The sequence below is a fragment of the Triticum dicoccoides genome, chromosome 4B (assembly GCF_002162155.2).
Source record: "Triticum dicoccoides isolate Atlit2015 ecotype Zavitan chromosome 4B, WEW_v2.0, whole genome shotgun sequence".
Lineage (NCBI taxonomy): Eukaryota > Viridiplantae > Streptophyta > Magnoliopsida > Poales > Poaceae > Triticum > Triticum dicoccoides.
In genome coordinates this window covers 680,863,304-680,883,608 of record NC_041387.1, presented here as the reverse complement: position 1 = coordinate 680,883,608, position 20,305 = coordinate 680,863,304, and the positions used below count along the sequence as shown (strand labels likewise).

The following is a 20,305-nucleotide window of genomic DNA, read 5'->3' as shown; positions in this document are numbered from 1 at the left end:
TTAATACCTCAGAAACATTTTCTGTATACACGTTTAACATTATTGGAATACATGATCAACTTTTTTTTTGAAAACTTGATGTCTATTTTTGTCATACATGTTCTACATTTTTGTATATATCTAATACATGCTTAATATTTTACAAATACAAGTTTAACATTTTTTTAGAACATGGTCAACACTGTTTCCGTATACACTTTAAACTTTTTTCAAATGCTTGATTAATATTTTTTCAATACAAGATTAATAGTTTTGAAATACATGTCGGTATTTTTCCTATACATTTTGAACAATTTGAAATGCTTGATTAACATTTGAAATACATGATTAACATGTTTTCCAAATACTTGATTAACATTTCAAATATAAGATTAATAGTTTCTTTTAATAAATGGTCAAAAAATTATATACGTTTTGAAACGTTTGACTAAAATTTGAAATACATGATTAACATTTCAAACACAAGATTAATAGTTTCTTTCAATAATACATGGTCAGCCCAATTATCAGCCCAATTATCTCGCCTGGTCGGCTTGGCCAGACGAATAGTACATTTCAAAAGAAGAAAAAAGACAGACGAATGCTTCTCCGTTCAACAGTCAACTCAAAGCTGAGGTCCTGAGCACGTACATGAACACAAGGATTTTTCTCTACTCGTGCCTCATGGCGTGAACTGGTCTATTGCTCACGTGTGTCACTGATTAATTCATGTTCGGACGGAGCAGGAAGAAGATTGATCATCATAGTAAGTATTTTGTTCATAATATGGTCGATCGTCCTGCTAATCCGGTGCAGACAGGACGCAATCAGGGTAGCAGCAAGCCTGTGTGGGCTAATGCTCACTGTGAACAGACGACACTGGTAACTTGCCGGCTGCTGCAAAGGCCCGCATAACACACACGGCACTATGAGTCCCTGACGTGTAGGCAAAATGCAACGTGTTTTCTTATAAAATGACAAGAGGGTTAGACAGCTAACGTATCAGCTTCTAGCCACACACGCCACGCGGTGGGAAATTTCTCAGCTACGACTGGCCAACCAACCAAGTCCTCTCGTTGCTCCAAGTCTTATCAGCATCTCGTCCTGGCCAAACAAAATGAGAACACCGCCCGGTGCCCGCCAGAAAACCGGCTAAGGAAAGTCCGTCTAGTATAGCTCCTCGCTGCAAAGCTCAATGGCCTTGCATCTGGCTTGCGGCATGGGGTGCTGCTTCTCTCGGTTGGACGGCCGGCGCCGAAGGCTACTCGTCATGGGGAGACGCCAGCGTCAGGGGCAGCTACTGTCCGGAACTACATCGAGTGGGATGGTAAGCTAAGGTGTACGTACGTACTATCATTTCCGAAACTTGATTTTCATTCTTATGCACCTGCTGGGTCATTCATTGTTCGCACAACTAATTAATCAGGCTTAGCGGCTACTCGTCAGGAACGTCCGCCACCCGCGGAGTCCCGCCGTCGAGCCGCACCATCGCAAGCCGAGGAGCACCGCTGCCACCCACCGACGCCCAAGCAGAGGGAGGCCGCACACGGGGACAGGCAGGCCCGCCGCTGCCGGCACCACGCGCGCAGGCGGCGGCGGGAGGAGGGAGGAGCGCTGGGGGGAACGGGAAAGGGGCCCCCAGTCGCCTCGCTCGGGGAGGCGACGCGGGGGTATGGGGGAGGGAGGGGGCGGGGGCCGCGAGCGAGAGCTAGCGGTAGTCCTGGCCATGGGAAGCCCGGCCCGGCCGACCCGGGCCGGGCTCGGGCCTAGTTTTTGAGCCCGAAGGCCGGGCCCGGGCCCGTCGTTTTCCATTTTTCTGAAGGTCGGGCCGGCCCGGCCCGAAGCCCGATGGGCTTTTACGTGCTCGGGCCGGGCTCGGGCCCAGAAACACAGGCCCGATGGCCGGGCCGGGCCCGGGCCTGAGTTTTTTGTGTCGGGCCCGGCCCGAGGTTTGGCCAGGTATAGCTAGCGGCGGTGCGCGCCGGTGGCTACCCGCGACGGGGAGCCGGCGGCGGCGTAGGAGGAACCCTAGGGAGGGGAGCGCTCAGGGAGCCAGACGCTCTGTCCAGTTATGCATGTTATCTGACACCTTTTGTGAGAGAGAAAAGATGGACACATTTATGACATAACATTTAAATACGCCTCACTCTTATATGGAGGGGCAATTAATATAAGTAATGAGACAACTACATATAACCGTTGTTTTTACTATTAACCTTGCATTTAGGCTGGATTAACGAGCTGCTCGGCTTGTTATCATTAAGCTCATTATTGTTAAGCTCGTTAGCATTAAGCTTGTTAATATTAACGAGCTAAAACCTCTGTTCAACTCGGTTCGTTATGGACTCGTTATGCTCGCGAGTATTCACGAGTGCTCGTTAATGTATTGAACAACATAGAAGAATCCCATGATCCCATAAAAAAATCACAATTGACTAAATTAAACAAGAACGTTAAGATAATGAACAACCCAGAAGAATGCCATGATCCCATAAAAAATTCACGACGGCATAAAATAAATAAGGATGTTTGGTTCCCTGCGGCTGGCTCCTGGTTGACTCTAGGGTCTCCTGGCTGCTAGCTACTAGGTCTAGGAGAAGTGTTGAAGCTGGGTTGATTTGAACTAGGCATATCATGTCAAACTTTTGAAAATTAGTTAGCTCATGAAACTCGTTTGCTCACTCGTTAAGCTCGTTAATCTTAACAAGCAAAAAACATTCAGCCTGGTTCATTAACTAACAAGCAACGAGCCGAACTATCGAGCGCTCATTATGCTCACGAGCTTCGACCTTTTCGTCCAGCCTACTTTACCGTGAAAAAAAAAACTTGCAATGATTTAGCAGAGCTTCGTTTTTTCTTTTACCTGTCGTCCCGTGCGTATGTACAACGCGCATGGCCATGACGTCAGCTGGTTACGGGGTAAAAAAGGCGTAGCCATATGAGAGAAGAACAAAAGCCAGCCTCTTAGTATTTGCGTTAATTAGATATATAGCGAGGTGCATGTTAGAAAAGTTTTTGTCTCTTTGCAGGCAGAAGGGATACTAGTAGAAACGAGAACGGTAGAAAATCGCTTTCATTCCAATAGGCACTCAATTCCCGTTTCGCTAGCTATGTCAGAAAGCAGAAAAAGAAAGAAAGAAAAAATGCACCGACGGAGTTACCCCTTTACGCAGCCACTCTTGTTAAAAGGCATCTTTGCAAACCCTAGCTTAGCAGCAAACACCCTCCGCTTTCCATTGCCGATCGACCAGCAAAGCAAAAGCAAGAGGGCGACGACGATGCGGAGGCTTGGCGTCGGCGCAGCAATCGCAGGAGCCGGTCTGTCAGCTACCTTCTCCTCTCATTCCATTTCCGCCGCCCTTCCCTGCCTCCAACGTTGTTTTGCTGCTGGTTATTAGTATACTGTATACTCCCAGATCTGCTGGAGTAACTTGATTGATGTGTGGGTGGATTCCCAGATCTGGCTTGTTCGTAGCTGTCTAGCTACTTCCCTCTAATTGTTTTTTGTCCTGCAATTGGGAGCGAATAGTTGGAGACGACAGATCCCTCTTTCTCCAGCGAAGAAGAAGACATTTCTATCAAGGCAATTACTGGAGAGATAGTTTTCCGATGCATACTGCATCAATCTTTATTTCACTTGATTTTGATGCACTTTTCTGCTACGTATGCATGGGATCAATCGATTCGGGCAAATTTCGTGATATATTTACGGTCAAATAGTGCACAAGACAACCACGATGTTCGATATATACGGGAATGGATCGGTTGCGTTAGGGTGCTGAGCGTAACAGCACCGCCAGATGTCAGAGTATGGAAGTGGGGAACGATGAAGGAAAACAACGATTAATAGTTCGGTACAGAGTATAAACACGAGAGGTATGTACGTGAGGATGGAGCACACACTCAGGCCTTGTTAGTTTAATCCTCCTCCCAAGGGGATTGAAGAGGATTTTGGCTTGTAGAGGATTTAATCCCCCTCAATCCCTTCCAATCCCCTTCAAAATCCACCTCAACCGAACAAGGCCTCATGCAGATGAAGCCTAGCTAGAGTACGCATGCATATGTGTCAGTATATGCATAGCCAGAACGCATACACGGCCGGGTGCGTGTGCGTTGCCGTCATGCATGTGTACCTATAGTATGCAAAAACACCTGCATAGAGTATGTAGTTTCAAGCCAACCAGCCTCTGTCATCGATTTCCATCAAAGAAAACAAAATTATCCCAGGAAGTATGTAAACAGCGGACGTGAGCACTGCACAATGAGAACACACTACTATAGGACACACTCACACTCCACAAAGAAATGTCCAATGAAGCATGAACGAAGATCATTGTATGAACAGAAATGCCCCGAGGAGGTTGCTGTACGTCACCCTTATTCGCATCATAGGGTTCCAATCGTGGCTTCACATGTACGCCTCCCTCTTCACCTTAATTAATCACACCTCTTCAATTGTTTTTTTTTATCCCGTCCTTTTGCAAAATGCTCCGGCTGTTAAGATCAGGGAAAAATTCAATCCATATTTACTTGTCACGAATTTAATACAAATTTGTACTGAAGCTGTGACAAGTAATATGGATCGGAGGGCCTACTAGAGAACATCAGTAGGATCATAAAGCAAACCCCATTCCTATCTTTCGATATAACGAGTATATTGCTACCCCCACCACGGAGGAACAGTTTACGACGCACCATTGGAAAGGATTGGATCCAGTCTGCCAGTAAGTCTTTAACGTCGTCATGTGGTCTATTGAGACCTAAGGCACATAGTATCACCTGCCAAACAAGTCTCGCCAAGCTGCAGCCAAAGCACGGATGTTTCACTGTTTTGATTTGCCCACAAAATTTGGCATTGTTCATTTCCAGTGCACCCCCTTTTCACCAAATTATCTTTGGTTAATATGCTATTTTAAGCATCAGCCACAACAATATCCTGATCTTAAGGACAAGGAGGGGTCTTCAGCTTCTAGATGAATTTGTATCCCACCAACGTAGTAGTCTTCAAGTGCAAATACAGTCCATACGGGGCTGTTTGGTTTGGCACCGTCGCCATCCCTGCCAAAACATGGGCGTTGAGCGAGGCTTCGCCTGCTGTTTGGATGAGATCCAAAATTTTGGCACGTCAGCGCACCTCCACTTTTCCCCTGTAGTTTTACGCCAATTCGTTGGCTGGGCGAGGGCGGATGAATCGCTCGCCAATTTTTTGACACGCCCACGGCGCCTATGATTTGGCAAGGCGCACATGGGCATGAACCAAACAGCCCCTATATACCAAATATTTTATATTTAAAGGGACAGAACAACATAGACCCTCTCTTTGCACCATAACTGTAGGGCTGGATTAACGATCTACTAGGCTCGTTCGGCTCGTTATCATTAAGCTCATTATTGTTAAGCTTGTTATCATTAAACTCGTTAATATTAATAAGTTAAAATTTCTGTTCAGCTCGGTTCGTTATGGGCTCATTATGCTCGTGAGTGTTTACGAGTGCTCATTAAGGTAATAAACAACACAGAAGAATCATATGATCCAAAAAATTCACAATGAAATAAATTAAACAAAGACGTTAAGGTAATAAACAACATTGAAGAATCCCATGAGCCAGACAGAAGATGTTGTTTGCCGTGATTCTTCTCAATAGAATTCAGCTGTTTATATACAGCTCGTACAACTTCAGTTACACATCAAGAGATGGTGGATAATTAAGAGTGAAGTCTCTAGACCTTCTATATAGCACTAAGCCATAATGCTAGAGCACTAACGTAATACAGCTAACACACCCCCTGTCGTGGTTCTAAGCCTGACAGTAGAGTGGGGGGTAGGTATGGAGAGGCAAGGTCCTAGCTATGGAGAGGTTGTAAACACAAAGGATGTACGAGTTCAGGCCCTTCTCGGAGGAAGTAATAGCCCTACGTCTCGGAGCCCGGAGGCGGTCGAGTGGATTATGAGTATATGAGTTACAAGATGCCGAACCCCTCTACCTGTGGAGGGGGTGGCTTATATAGAGTGCGCCAGGACCCCAGCCAGCCCACGTAGGAGAGGGTTTAAGGTGAGTTAAGTCCGGCGTTACTGGTAACGCCCCACATAATAGTGTCTTTACTATCATAAAGCCTACTTAATTACAGGCCGTTGCAGTGCAGAGTGCCTCTTGACCTCCTGGTGGTCGAGTGAGTCTTCGTGGTCGAGTCCTTCAGTTCAGTCGAGTGAGTCCTTCGTTGGTCGACTGGAAGGCGACCTCTTCTAAGGGTGTCCTTGGGTAAGGTACTTAGATCAGGTCCATGACCCTACCCTAGGTACATGACCCCATCACCCCCTCAATCTCAACCGCCAGACACAAGATTGAGATTGCGACGACACCGGTCTAGCATAAGCTTCGTGCATGGCTTGGTGAAGATATCCGCGACCTGGTCTTTTGAAGCTATGAACCGGACCTCTAGAGCCCCTAGTGCCACCTTCTCTCGGACAAAGTGGAAGTCGACCTCGATGTGTTTTGTCCTTGCATGAAATACAGGGTTCGCTGTAAGATAGGTAGCTCCGAGGTTGTCACACCATAGAACTGGAGGGCGCGTTTGCGAGATGCGCAACTCTTTGAGTAATGATTGTACCCAAGTAACTTCAGCAGTCCCATTTGCCAACGCCTTGTACTCTGCTTCTGTAGATGAGCGTGACACGGTTGACTGTTTCCGTGCGCTCCAAGAAATTAAGGTTGGCCCAAAGAAGACCTCAAAGCCACCGGTTGAGCGCCGATCATCAACACATCCAGCCCAATCCGCGTCTGTAAAAACGCTCAAGAGTGTAGACGGTGATCTCCGTATATTGAGTCCGGAGGATATTGTCCCTTTGACATAGCGGAGAATTCGTTTTACAGCCTCCCAATGGACCTTGGTTGGTTGAGCCAAGAACTGGCAAACCTTGTTAACAGCGAACGAAATGTCGGGTCTGGTGAGTGTCAAGTATTGCAGACCGCCAACAATATTGCAGCAGACAAAGGCATCCTCATCATTGAGTGCTTCGCCAACGTCGCGTGATAACTTTTCTTGCACATTCATGGGGGTTGACACTGGCTTGCAATTTTCCATGTGTGTGCGAAGAAGAAGGTCGGTAGCATATTTCTTCTGAGTAAGACTGAGCCCCCCAGAATCGGAAGCCACTTCAATGCCCAAGAAATACCGCAATGGCCCAAGGTCCTTCACCGGGAAGGACTGGGCTAGCTGATCCAATAGACGCCGAATAGTAGTCGGGCATGAACTAGCGATGATGATGTCATCGACGTAGACGAGCATATACATGGTGATGCCGGCATGAGCGAAGATGAAGAAGGACCTATCTGCTGCTGCATACTACAACAAGATGAAGGGCTACGCCGATGCTATGGCGTCAGTTGGCAAGCCCATCTCCGATGAGGAGGTTCTTGGCTACATGCTCGCTGGTCTGGGCTCAGAATATGAGCCCCTTGTTGCTTCAATCACGGCACGTGATGAGCCAGTGAGCCTCGCTAGCTTCTATGCGTATTTGCTTAGCGCCGAGCTTCATCTTGAGCAGCAGACTTCAATCGGCGAGATCTTCTCCTCCGCCAATGCAGCAGCTCGCGGTGGAGGTCGTGGTGGCCAGGGGCAGGGCCGTGGCCGTGGAGGCCGCAGCCGCAACAAACCCACCTGCCAAGTCTGCCAGAAGTATGGTGTATGCTACCAACCTTCTTCTTCTGGTTGGAGAGCATGTAGCGGATTTGCATCACATGTGCACGATTTTGCGAGGAAAACATCATGTGCATGTTGGGGAACGTTGCAGAAAATTAAAAAAATTTCTACGGTTTCACCAAGATCCATCTATGAGTTCATCTAAACAACGAGTCATGGGAGAGAGATTGCATCTACATACCACTTGTAGATCGCGAGCAGAAGCTTGCACGGTGATGGTGGAGTCGTACTCGACGTGATTCAAATCACCGATGACCAAGTGCAGAATGGACAGCACCTCCGCGTTCAACACACGTACGGTACGGGCGACGTCTCCTCCTTCTTGATCCAGCAAGGGGAAGGAGAGGTTGAGGAAGATGGCTCCAGCAGCAGCACGACGGCGTGATGATGGTGGAGTGACAGTTCTCCGACAGGGCTTCGCCAAGCACACGCGGAGGAGGAGAGGTGTTGGGGAGGGGAGGGGCTGCGCCTTCAATGGTGTTTTGTAGCCCTCCCCTCGCCCCTCTATTTATAGGGGAAGGGAGAAGGGGGCCGGCCCCTCTAGATGCATCTAGAGGGGGGGCGGCGGCCAAGGGGAGGGGGGACTTGCCCCCCAAGCAAGGGGGGCGCCCCCTCTAGGGTTCCCCCCTCAACCCTAGGCGCAAGGGCCCAAGGGAGGGGGTGCGCCCAGCCCACCAGGGGCTGGCCAACTTGTTGGGGAACGTTGCAGAAAATTAAAAATTTTCCTACGGTTTCACCAAGATCCTGTTGGGGAACGTTGCAGAAAATTAAAATTTTTCCTACGGTTTCACCAAGATCCATCTATGAGTTCATCTAAGCAACGAGTCTAGGGAGAGAGTTTGCATCTACATACCACTTGTAGATCGCGTGCGGAAGCTTGCAAGGTGATGATGTAGTCGTACTCGACGTGATCCAAATCACCGATGACCAGCGCCGAACGGACGGCACCTCCGCGTTCAACACACGTACGGGACGGGAGACGTCTCCTCCTTCTTGATCCAGCAAGGGGGAAGGAGAGGTTGATGAAGATCCAGCAGCACGACGGCGTGGTGGTGGATGCAGGGCGTCACAGCAGCAGGGCTTCGCCGAGACTACGAGGGAGAGACGTAACGGGGGGAGGTGGAGGCGCCAGGGGCTGGTCTGTTCTCCTCCTCTCCCCCCCCACTATATATAGGGGTGCCAAGGGGGGGGGGGGCGCCGGCCCTAGTAGATGAGATCTACTAGGGGGGGCGGCGGCCTAGGGGAGGTTTCCCTCCCCCCCAAGGCACCTAGGGGTGCCTTCCACCACTAGGACTCCTCCTAGGGGAAAACCCTAGGCGCATGGGCCTATAGGGGCTGGTGCCCTTGGCCCATGATGGCCAAGGCGCACCCCCTACAGCCCATGTGGCCCCCCGGGACAGGTGGCCCCACCCGGTGGACCCCCGGGACCCTTCCGGTGGCCCCGGTACAATACCGGTAACCCCGAAACTTGTCCCGATGCCCGAAATAGCACTTCACATATATAATTCTTTACCTCCGGACCATTCCGGAACTCCTCGTGACGTCCGGGATCTCATCCGGGACTCCGAACAACATTCGGGTTTCTGCATATACATATCTTCATAACCCTAGCGTCACCGAACCTTAAGTGTGTAGACCCTACGGGTTCGGGAGACATGCAGACATGACCGAGACGCTCTCAGTCAATAACCATCAGCGGGATCTGGATACCCATGATGGCTCCCACATGCTCCTCGATGTTGTCATCGGATGAACCACTATGTCGAGGATTCGATCAAACCCTGTATGCAATTCCCTTTGTCAATCGGTACGTTACTTGCCCGAGACTCGATCGTCGGTATCCCAATACCTTGTTCAGTCTCGTTACCGGCAAGTCACTTTACTCGTACCGTAATGCATGATCCTGTGTCCAACACCTTGGTCACATTGAGCTCATTATGATGATGCATTACCGAGTGGGCCCAGAGATACCTCTCCGTCATACGGAGTGACAAATCCCAGTCTCGATCCGTGTCAACCCAACAGCTACTTTCGGAGATACCTGTAATGCACCTTTATAGTCACCCAGTTACGTTGTGACGTTTGATACACCCAAGGCACTCTTATGGTATCCGGGAGTTACACGATCTCATGGTCGAAGGAAGAGATACTTGACACTTGCAAAGCTCTAGCAAAACGAACTACACGATCTTTTATGCTATGCTTAGGATTGGGTCTTGACCATCACATCATTCTCCTAATGATGTGATCCCGTTATCAACGACATCCAATGTCCATAGTCAGGAAACCATGACTATCTGTTGATCACAACGAGCTGGTCAACTAGAGGCTTACCAGGGACATAGTGTGGTCTAAGTATTCACACGTGTATTACGATTTCCGGATAATACAGTTATAGCATGAATAAAAGACAATTATCATGAACAAAGAAATATAATAATACTTTTATTATTGCCTCTAGGGCATATTTCCAACAGTCTCCCACTTGCACTAGAGTCACCAATCTAGTTACATTGTGATGAAACGAACACCCATAGAGTTCTGGTGTTGATCATGTTTTGCACGCGAGAGAGGTTTAGTCAGCGGATCTGCGACATTCAGATCCGTGTGCACTTTGCAAATCTCTATGTCTCCATCTTGAACATTTTCACGGATGGAGTTGAAACGACGCTTGATGTGCCTGGTCTTCTTGTGAAACCTGGGCTCCTTTGCGAGGGCAATAGCTCCAGTGTTGTCACAGAAGAGTTTGATCGGCCCCGACGCATTGGGTATGACTCCTAGGTCGGTGATGAACTCCTTCACCCAAATCGCTTCATGTGCTGCCTCCGAGGCTGCCATGTACTCCGCTTCACACGTAGATCCCGCCAGGACACTCTGCTTGCAGCTGCACCAGCTTACTGCTCCACCATTCAACATATACACGTATCCGGTTTGTGACTTAGAGTCATCCAGATCTGAGTCGAAGCTAGCGTCGACGTAACCCTTTACGACGAGCTCTTCGTCTCCTCCATAAACGAGAAACATGTCCTTTGTCCTTTTCAGGTACTTTAGGATATTCTTGATCGCTGTCCAGTGTTCCTTGCCGGGATTACTTTGGTATCTTGCTACCAAACTTACGGCAAGGTTTACATCGGGTCTGGTACACAGCATGGCATACATAATAGATCCTATGGCTGAAGCATAGGGGATGACACTCATCTCTTCTTTATCTTTTGCCGTGGTCGGTGACTGAGCTGAGCTCAGTCTCAGACCTTGTAACATAGGCAAGAACCCCTTCTTGGACTGATCCATTCTGAATCTCTTCAAAATCTTATCAAGGTATGTGCTTTGTGAAAGACCTATGAGGCGTCTCGATCTATCTCTATAGATCTTGATGCCTAATATATAAGCAGCTTCTCCAAGGTCCTTCATTGAAAAACACTTATTCAAGTAGGCCTTAATGCTGTCCAGAAATTCTATATTATTTCCCATCAGGAGTATGTCATCTACATATAATATGAGAAATGCTACAGAGCTCCCACTCACTTTCTTGTAAATGCAGGCTTCTCCATAAGTCTGCATAAACCCAAACGCTTTGATCATCTCATCAAAGCGAATGTTCCAACTCCGAGATGCTTGCACCAGTCCATAAATGGATCGCTGGAGCTTGCATACTTTGTTAGCGTTCTGAGGATCGACAAAACCTTCCGGCTGCATCATATACAGTTCTTCCTTAAGATGCCCGTTAAGGAATGCTGTTTTGACGTCCATCTGCCATATCTCATAATCATAGTATGCGGCAATTGCTAACATGATTCGGACGGACTTTAGCTTCGCTACGGGAGAGAATGTCTCGTCGTAGTCAATCCCTTGAACCTGTCGATAACCCTTAGCAACAAGTCGAGCTTTATAGATGGTAACATTACCATCCGCGTCCGTCTTCTTCTTAAAGATCCATTTGTTTTCTATCGCTCGCCGATCATCGGGCAAGTCTGTCAAAGTCCATACTTTGTTTTCATACATGGATTCTATCTCGGATTTCATGGCTTCAAGCCATTTGTTGGAATCCGGGCCCGCCATTGCTTCTTCATAGTTCGAAGGTTCATTGTTGTCTAACAACATGATTTCCAGGACAGGGTTGCCGTACCACTCTGGTGCGGAACGTGTCCTTGTGGACCTACGAAGTTCAGCAGTAACTTGATCCGAAGTACCTTGATCATTATCATGGTTTTCCTCTTCAGTTGCTGTGGGCATCACAGGAACGGTTTCCTGTGCTGCGTCACTATCCCGCTCAAGAGGTAGTACTTCATCGAGTTCTACTTTCCTCCCACTTACTTCTTTCGAGAGAAACTCTTTTTCCAGAAAGCATCCGTTCTTGGCAACAAAGATCTTGCCATCGGATCTTAAGTAGAAGGTATACCCTACAGTTTCCTTAGGGTATCCTATGAATACGCATTTTTCCGACTTGGGTTCGAGCTTTTCAGGTTGAAGTTTCTTGACATAAGCTTCGCATCCCCAAACTTTTAGAAACGACAGCTTAGGTTTCTTTCCAAACCATAATTCATACGGTGTCGTCTCAACGGATTTAGACGGTGCCCTATTTAAAGTGAATGTAGCTGTCTCTAGAGCGTATCCCCAAAATGATAGCGGTAAATCGGTAAGAGACATCATAGACCGCACCATATCCAATAGAGTGCGATTACGACGTTCGGACACACCGTTTCGCTGAGGTGTTCCAGGCGGCGTGAGCTGTGAAACGATTCCACATTTATTTAAGTGTGTACCAAATTCGTGACTTAAGTATTCTCCTCCACGATCTGATCGTAAGAATTTTATCTTTCGGTCACGTTGATTCTCCACCTCATTCTGAAATTCCTTGAACTTTTCAAAGGTCTCAGACTTGTGTTTCATTAAGTAGACATACCCATATCTACTCAAGTCATCTGTGAGAGTGAGAACATAACGATATCCTCCGCGAGCCTCAACGCTCATTGGACCGCACACATCGGTATGTATGATTTCCAACAAGTTGGTTGCTCGCTCCATTGTTCCGGAGAACGGAGTCTTGGTCATTTTGCCCAAGAGGCATGGTTCGCACGTGTCAAACGATTCATAATCTAGAGACTCTAAAAGTCCATCGGTATGGAGCTTCTTCATGCGCTTGACACCAATGTGACCAAGGCGGCAGTGCCACAAGTATGTGGGACTATCGTTATCAACTTTAAATCTTTTGGTATCTACACTATGAACATGTGTAATATTACGCTCGAGATTCATTAAGAATAAACCATTGACCATCGGAGCATGACCATAAAACATATCTCTCATATAAATCGAACAACCATTATTCTCAGACTTAAATGAGTAGCCATCTCGTATTAAACGAGATCCAGATACAATGTTCATGCTCAAACTTGGCACTAAATAACAATTATTGAGGTTCAAAACTAATCCCGTAGGTAAATGTAGAGGCAGCGTGCCGACGGCGATCACATCGACTTTGGAACCATTCCCGACGCGCATCGTCACCTCGTCCTTCGCCAGTCTCCGTTTATTCCGCAGCTCCTGCTGTGAGTTACAAATATGAGCAACGGCACCGGTATCAAATACCCAGGAGTTACTACGATTACTGGTAAGGTACACATCAATTACATGTATATCAAATATACCTTTGGTGTTGCCGGCCTTCTTATCCGCTAAGTATTTGGGGCAGTTCCGCTTCCAGTGACCCTTCCCCTTGCAATAAAAGCACTCAGTCTCAGGCTTGGGTCCATTCTTTGACTTCTTCCCGGTAACTGGCTTACCAGGCGCGGCAACATCTTTGCCGTCCTTCTTGAAGTTCTTCTTACCCTTGCCCTTCTTGAACTTAGTGGTCTTATTGACCATCAACACTTGATGTTCTTTCTTGATTTCAGCCTCTGCTGACTTCAGCATCGAGAACACTTCAGGAATGGTCTTTTCCATTCCCTGCATGTTGTAGTTCATCACAAAGCTCTTGTAGCTTGGTGGGAGCGACTGGAGGATTCTGTCAATGACCGCCTCATCTGGGAGGTTAATGTTCAGCTGGGTCATACGGTTGTGCAACCCAGACATCTTTAGGATGTGCTCACTGACAGAACTGTTTTCCTCCATCTTACAACTGTAGAACTTGTCGGAGATGTCATATCTCTCGACCCGGGCATGAGCTTAGAAAACCAGTTTCAGCTCTTCGAACATCTCATATGCTCCGTGATGCTCAAAACGCTTTTGGAGCCCCGGTTCTAAGCTGTAAAGCATGCCGCACTGAACGAGGGAGTAATCATCAGCGCGAGTTTGCCAAGCATTCATAATGTCTTGGTTCTCTGGGACGGGAGCGTCACCTAGCGGTCCTTCTAGGACATATTGTTTCCTGGCAGCTATGAGGATGATCCTCAGGTTCCGGACCCAGTTCGTATAGTTGCTGCCATCATCTTTCAGCTTGGTTTTCTCTAGGAACGCGTTGAAGTTCATGTTGACATTAGCGTTGGCCATTTGATCTACAAGACATATTTGCAAAGGTTTTTAGACTAAGTTCATGATAATAAAGTTCTAATCAAATTATGAACTCCCACTCAGATTAGACATCCCTCTAGTCATCTAAGTGTTACACGATCCGAGTCGACTAGCCCGTGTCCGATCATCACGTGAGACGGACTAGTCATCGTCGGTGAACATCTTCATGTTGATCGTATCTTCCATACGACTCGTGTTCGACCTTTCGGTCTCCGTGTTCCGAGGCCATATCTGTACATGCTAGGCTCGTCAAGTTGACCCTAAGTGTCTTCGCTGTGTAAAACTGTCTTACACCCGTTGTATGTGAACGTAAGAATCCATCACACCCGATCATCACGTGGTGCTTAGAAGCGACGAACTGTAGCAACGGTGCACAGTTAGGGGAGAACACATCTTGATATTTTGTAAGGGATCATCTTATTTACTACCGTCGTCCTAAGTAAACAAGATGCATAAACATAATAAACATCACATGCAATTATATAGTTGTGACATGATATGGCCAATATCATATAGCTCCATTGATCTTCATCTTCGGGGCTCCATGATCATCTTGTCACCGGCTTGACACCATGATCTCCATCATCATGATCTCCATCATCGTGTCTTCATGAAGTTGTCACGCAATGACTACTTCTACTTCTATAGCTAACGCGTTTAGCAATAAAGTAAAGTAAGTTACATGGCGTTCTTCAATGACACGCAGGTCATACAAAAAATAAAGACAACTCCTATGGCTCCTGCCGGTTGTCATACTCATCGACATGCAAGTCGTGAATCCTATTACAAGAACATGATCTCATACATCACAATTTATCATACATCACAACTTCTGGCCATATCACATCACATGATCAATCGCTGCAAAAACAAGTTAGACGTCCTCTAATTGTTGTTGCATCTTTTACGTGGCTGCAATTGGGTTCTAGCATGAATGTTTTCTTACCTACGAATAACCACAATGTGATTTTGTCAACTTCTATTTACCCTTCATAAGGGCCCTTTTCATCGAATCCGCTCCAACTAAAGTGGGAGAGACAGACACCCGCCAGCCACCTTATGCAACTAGTGCATGTCAGTCGGTGGAACCGGTCTCATGTAAGCGTACGTGTAAGGTTGGTCCGGGCCGCTTCATCCCACAATACCGTTGAAGCAAGAAAAGACTAGTAGAGGCAAGTAAGTTGACAAGATCCACGCCCACAACAAAATTGTGTTCTACTCGTGCAAAGAGAACTACGCATAGACCTAGCTCATGATGCCACTGTTGGGGAACGTTGCAGAAAATTAAAATTTTTCCTACGGTTTCACCAAGATCCATCTATGAGTTCATCTAAGCAACGAGTCATGGGAGAGAGATTGCATCTACATACCACTTGTAGATCACGAGCGGAAGCTTGCACGGTGATGGTGATGATGGAGTCGTACTCGCCGTGATTCGGATCACCGATGACCAAGTGCTGAACGGACAGCACCTCCGCGTTCAACACACGTACGGGACGGGCGACGTCTCCTCCGTCTTGATCCAGCAAGGAGGAAGGAGAGGTCGAGGAAGATGGCTCCAGCAGCAGCACGACGGCGTGATGATGGTGGAGTCACAGTTCTCCGGCAGGGCTTCGCCAAGCTCACGCGGAGGAGGAGAGGTGTTGGGGAGGGGAGGGGCTGCGCCTTCAATGGTGTATTGCAGCCCTCCCCTCGCCCCTCTATTTCTAGGGGGAAGGGGCAAGGGGGCCGGCCCCTCTAGATGGGAATCTAGAGGGGGGGCGGCGGCCAAGAGGGGGAGGCTTGCCACCCAAGCAAGGGGGGCGCCCCCCTTAGGGTTTCCCCCCCAACCCTAGGCGCATGGGCCCAAGGTGGGGGGTGCGCCCAGCCCTCTAGGGGCTGGCTGCCTCCCCTTTGCGGCCCATGTGGCCCTCCGGGAGGGGTGGCCCCTCCCGGTGGACCCCCGGAACCCCTCCGGTGGTCCCGGTACAATACCGATATGACCCCGAATTCTTCCGGTGTCCGTATGACAACTTCCCATATATAAATCTTTACCTCCGGACCCTTCCGGAACTCCTCGTGACGTCCGGGATCTCATCCGGGACTCCGAACAACATTCGGTAGTCACATACTAGTCTTCCTAACAACCCTAGCGTCACCGAAACTTAAGTGTGTAGACCCTACGGGTTCGGGAGACACGCAGACATGACCGAGACCACTCTCCGGTCAATAACCAACAGCGGGATCTGGATACCCATGTTGGCTCCCACATGCTCCTCGATGATTTCATCGGTTGAACCACGATGTCGAGGATTCGATCAAACCCTGTATGCAATTCCCTTTGTCAATCGGTATGTTACTTGCCCGAGACTCGATCGTCGGTATCCCAATACCTTGTTCAGTCTCGTTACCGGCAAGTCACTTTACTCGTACCGTAATGCATGATCCCGTGGCCAACACCTTGGTCACGTTGAGCTCATTATGATGATGCATTACCGAGTGGGCCCAGAGATACCTCTCCGTCATACGGAGTGACAAATCCCAGTCTCGATCCGTGTCAATCCAACAGACACTTTCGGAGATACCTGTTGTGCACCTTTATAATCACCCAGTTACGTTGTGACGTTTGGTACACCCAAAGCACTCTTACGGTATCCGGGAGTTACACGATCTCATGGTCTAAGGAAGAGATACTTGACATTGGCAAAGCTCTAGCAAACGAACTACACGATCTTTGTGCTATGCTTAGGATTGGGTCTTGTCCATCACATCATTCTCCTAATGATGTGATCCCATTATCAACGACATCCAATGTCCATAGCCAGGAAACCACGACTATCAGTTGATCACAACGAGCTAGCCAACTAGAGGCTCACTAGGGACATATTGTGGTCTATGTGTTCACACGTGTATTACGATTTCCGGATAATACAGTTATAGCATGAACAAAAGACAATTATCATGAACAATGAAATATAATAATACTTTTATAATTGCCACTAGGGCATATTTCCAACACAACTCCCCACGCAGCCCAAGTGGCCCCCCGGGAGGGGTGGCCCCTCCCGGTGGACCTCCGGAACCCTTCCGGTGGCCCCGGTACAATACCGGTACGCCCCCGAAACTTTCCGGTGTCCGTTTGACAACTTCCCATATATAAATCTTTACCTCCGGACCCTTCCGGAACTCCTCGTGACGTCCGGGATCTCATCCGGGACTCCTAACAACATTCGGTAGTCACATACTAGTCTTCCTAATAACCCTAGCGTCACCGAACCTTAAGTGTGTAGACCCTACGGGTTCGGGAGACACGCAGACATGACCGAGACGACTCTCGGGCAATAACGAACAGCGGGATCTGGATACCCATGTTGGCTCCCACATGCTCCTCGATGATTTCATCAGTTGAACCACGGTGTCGAGGATTCGATCAAACCCTGTATACAATTCCCTTTGTCAATCGGTACGTTGCTTGCCCGAGACTCGATCGTCGGTATCCTAATACCTTGTTCAGTCTCGTTACCGGCAAGTCACTTTACTCGTACCGTAATGCATGATCCCGTGGCCAACACCTTGGTCACCTTGAGCTCATTATGATGATGCATTATCGAGTGGGCCCAGAGATACCTCTCCGTCATACGGAGTGACAAATCCCAGTCTCGATCTGTGTCAACCCAACAGACACTTTCGGAGATACCTGTAGTGCACCTTTATAATCACCCAGTTACGTTGTGATGTTTGGTACACCCAAAGCACTCTTACGGTATCCGGGAGTTACACGATCTCATGGTCTAAGGAAGAGATAGTTGACATTGGCAAAGCTCTAGCAAACGAACTACACGATCTTTGTGCCATGCTTAGGATTGGGTCTTGTCCATCACATCATTCTCCTAATGATGTGATCCTGTTATCAACGACATCCAATGTCCATAGCCAGGAAACCATGACTATCTATTGATCACAACGAGCTAGTCAACTAGAGGCCCACTAGGGACATATTGTGGTCTATGTGTTCACAGGTGTATTACGATTTCCGGATAATACAGTTATAGCATGAACAAAAGACAATTATCATGAACAACGAAATATAATAATACTTTTATTATTGCCTCTAGGGCATATTTCCAACAGTCTCCCACTTGCATTAGAGTCACCAATCTAGTTACATTGTGATGAATCGAACACCCATAGAGTTCTGGTGTTGATCATGTTTTGCTCGCGAGAGAGGTTTAGTCAACGGATCTGCGACATTCAGATCTGTATGTACTTTGCAAATTTCTATGTCTCCATGTTGAACATTTTCACGGATGGAGTTGAAACGACGCTTGATGTGCCTGGTCTTCTTGTGAAACCTGGGCTCCTTTGCAAGGGCAATAGCTCCAGTGTTGTCACAGAAGAGTTTGATTGGCCCCGACGCATTGGGTATGACTCCTAGGTCGGTGATGAACTCCTTCACCCAAATTGCTTCATGTGCTGCCTCCGAGGCTGCCATGTACTCCGCTTCACACGTAGATCCCGCCACGACGCTCTGCTTGCAGCTGCACCAGCTTACTGCTCCACCATTCAACATATACACGTATCCGGTTTGTGACTTAGAGTCATCCGGATCTGAGTCAAAGCTAGCGTCGACGTAACCCTTTACGACGAGCTCTTCGTCTCCTCCATAAACGAGAAACATGTCCCTTGTCCTTTTCAGGTACTTCAGGATATTCTTGACCGCTGTCCAGTGTTCCTTGCCGGGATTACTTTGGTATCTTGCTACCAAACTTACGGCAAGGTTTACATCAGGTCTGGTACACAGTATGGCATACATAATAGATCCTATGGCTGAAGCATAGGGGATGACACTCATCTCTTCTTTATCTTTTGCCGTGGTCGGTGACTGAGCCGAGCTCAATCTCACACCTTGTAACATAGGCAAGAACCCTTTCTTGGACTGATCCATTTTGAACCTTTTCAAAATCTTATCAAGGTATGTACTTTGTGAAAGACCTATGAGGCGTCTTGATCTATCTCTATAGATCTTGATGCCTAATATATAAGCAGCTTCTCCAAGGTCCTTCATTGAAAAACATTTGTTCAAGTAGGCCTTAATGCTGTCCAGAAATTCTATATTATTTCCCATCAAGAGTATGTCATCTACATATAATATGAGAAATGCTACAGAGCTCCCACTCACTTACTTGTAAACGCAGGCTTCTCCATAAGTCTGCATAAACCCAAACGCGTTGATCATCTCATCAAAGCGAATATTCCAACTCCGAGATGCTTGCACCAGCCCATAAATGGATCGCTGGAGCTTGCATACTTTGTTAGCGTTCTTAGGATCGACAAAACCTTCCGGCTGCATCATATACAGCTCTTCCTTAAGATGCCCGTTAAGGAATGCCGTTTTGACGTCCATTTGCCATATCTCATAATCATAGTATGCGACAATTGCTAACATGATTCGGACGGACTTTAGCTTTGCTACGGGAGAGAATGTCTCATCGTAGTCAATCCCTTGAACTTGTCGATAACCCTTAGCGACAAGTCGAGCTTTATAGATGGTAACATTCCCATCCGCGTCCGTCTTCTTCTTAAAGATCCATTTGTTTTCTATTGCTCGCCGATCATCGGGCAAGTCTGTCAAAGTCCATACTTTGTTTCCATACATGGATTCTATCTCGGATTTCATGGCTTCAAGCCATTTGTTGGAATCTGGGCCCGCCATCGCTTCTTCATAGTTCGAAGGTTCACCGTTGTCTAACAACATGATTTCCAGGACGGGGTTGCCGTACCACTCTGGTGCGGAACGTGTCCTTGTGGACCTACGAAGTTCAGTAGCAACTTGATCCGAAGTACCTTGATCATCATCATTGGTTTCCTCTTCAGTTGGTGTAGGCATCACAGGAACATTTCCCTGAGCTGCACCACTATCCCGTTCGAGAGGTAGCACTTCATCGAGTTCTACTTTCCTCCCACTTACTTCTTTCGAGAGAAACTCCTTTTCCAGAAAGCATCTGTTCTTGGCAACAAAGATCTTGCCCTCGGATCTTAAGTAGAAGGTATACCCGACAGTTTCCTTAGGGTATCCTATGAAGACGCATTTTTCCGACTTGGGTTCGAGCTTTTCAGGTTGAAGTTTCTTGACATA

The 20,305-nt window shown here is 47.6% G+C and overlaps 1 protein-coding gene and 1 pseudogene across 1 annotated transcript in view; both read left to right on the top strand.

Annotated features, from left to right (window-relative positions):
* Nucleotides 1–1,055: 1,055 nt before the first annotated feature.
* The window catches only part of LOC119292343, a 37,235-nt gene continuing 17,985 nt past the window's right edge, over nucleotides 1,056–20,305 (top strand). The window contains exon 1 of the mRNA XM_037571193.1: nucleotides 1,056–1,306. The gene's annotated coding sequence lies outside the window, so the exon portion shown is untranslated. The remainder of the gene's footprint in view (nucleotides 1,307–20,305) is intronic.
* LOC119296519 lies at nucleotides 7,375–7,511 on the top strand (annotated as a pseudogene).